Below are 1,975 nucleotides of genomic sequence, written 5' to 3' on the forward strand. Positions count from 1 at the left end.
ACGTAACAAATGCATTGCACAACATAATAAGATCCATTAGAGAGTTTAGTAGGTCAGTGAACCATAACTTTTATTAGGTGGCAAGCCACGTAATGCACACAAACATAAGGGAGTCATGGCTACATAGAGCATAAATGCATCGAGACAGGGAGTACTGCTCCCTGCCCACAAACACCAAGTCCTACAAATGGAGCTACTGGGTGCTCAATGCATGCCCAGAGCTATACAAACTCTCTGCCTCAGGCATGCATTCAGGGCCCCCAGTGCAATTATGCTGCCTACTTTCCAGGGTCTGATGTCCACAAAGCAAGGAAACAAGCAGACTGTGAGCCTCAGCAGTGCTCCTGAGCCCACAAGAGTGCACATACACTATTCATGGCAACTAGCTAGAAAAAAGAGCATTTAACAGAGTAAAATATCCTCAGAGAATCACAGGTACAAGCAAAGGTAGAAGCAGAATACACTGCATGGTTATAAAAGCATCTCCTTCTCAGTTACCTTAATCCTCCCCATCTTAGCCAATCAAGCTTAATGATATTACACCAAAACACTCAGAGGTCTGGACAAGGAAAGAAAAAAGCTCCGGTAACATTCAGGACAGGAGGCCAGACTTAAATTAAGCAGTACCCAAGTCGTGACAAAGCTTCATGAAATCACCAAAAACACCATTTGCACTTTTCTCCTAGAGCTCAGAGTTCGTGGAATTTACCAGAACTTTCAGTTTAAAAAAATAAATAAATAAAAATGCTATTCTGCTACCAAGACAAAACCTGTGCATTATACTTTCAATCAAATTTTTCAACTGAGTTTAACAGTAGAATTATATGTGGAGGGAAAAAAAACAAGCAGCATTATCAAAACAGTCCCAAGTGGAGAGAACAGATAAGGCAGTTAGAAGCACGTATATGCCATTTCTTTTGTTACTCATCTGTATTAGTCGTGAAACACAAAGGAGCCTCTGCCTTCATTCAAAGCTACTCCTTTTCAATTGAAACAACCCGACGTGTTAACGTGGTGCACATACAAACAACCAACCTCACAGGCAAGGGACTATTTCAGGAGGAGATGGGACTCTCATCATCTAGAGGATACGAAACAACATCAAACTTGCGATACAGACTGAATAACAAGTTCAAGTGAGCTCTCGACTTCAAGAGCCGAGATGGCCCAGAGTCACATGCCTGGCAAGTATCCCACAGCCAGGCCACCACTGGAGCTCCCACATACCGTGGGCTTCCTAAATAAGAGGCAGATTCCTCTGGCCACCAGAGAAGTGGGAGCTGCTCCTACATCTACACGCGTCTACAACTTTCTCTCCACCCCAGAGGCAGGGGCAGGGGGCCGCTCTGCAGGACAGGCTCGCAAGCAGGGAAAGCATCATCTCAGAAACATCAGTCCCTGTGTTCACACCTCCCTTTCCCAAGAAGGAGCGCTGAACCAATTCCTGGACTGACCTATACCCTTCCAGGCTGGTCCCCTCGCTCCAGGAGATGGCAACAAACGAAAACCACATCACATGCCACCCTTTGGCCGTTCTGCCAGAGATACAAGCTTCCAGGGAAGCCCTGCCTAGATCAAAGCCCCTTACACACACACCCCCACAGGCCACTGCTCAGCCTGGTCCCATAGCCCACACCTCTCCAAACTACTGCCCATGCCCCCAGTGTCCTGCCCACCCAAGCCACTACCTGCACCCACCAGAGCTCCACCCCATGAGCATCATGCCCCCAGCCCTGCAGTCCCTCTAGAGACCTGTTTCCCAGCACTACACCTGACCGAGCCTAGCCCTACAGTCCCCATACAGCTGTCCCACAGCCCTATCATGCCTCCAGAAGCCTGTTCCCCAGCTCCTGCACCCTCCAGAGCACTGTCCCCGCAGTCCTACAGTGCCTCCAGGGCCTGCGACAAGGCCCTGTTCTCACAGCCCTACAAAGACCTGCTCCCCAGCCCCATGGCCCTGAGCTCCCAGCCCTAC

At 49.1% G+C, this 1,975-nt stretch overlaps 1 protein-coding gene across 2 annotated transcripts in view; it reads right to left on the bottom strand.

Moving 5' to 3' along the window:
* ATRN (attractin) overlaps positions 1-1,975 on the bottom strand; it is a 254,873-nt gene that overhangs the window by 252,221 nt on the left and 677 nt on the right. The window lies entirely within an intron of this gene.

The sequence above is a fragment of the Crocodylus porosus genome, unplaced genomic scaffold, assembly GCF_001723895.1.
Source record: "Crocodylus porosus isolate Cpor-Errol unplaced genomic scaffold, CroPor_comp1, whole genome shotgun sequence".
In the NCBI taxonomy this organism is placed as follows: Eukaryota; Metazoa; Chordata; order Crocodylia; family Crocodylidae; genus Crocodylus; species Crocodylus porosus.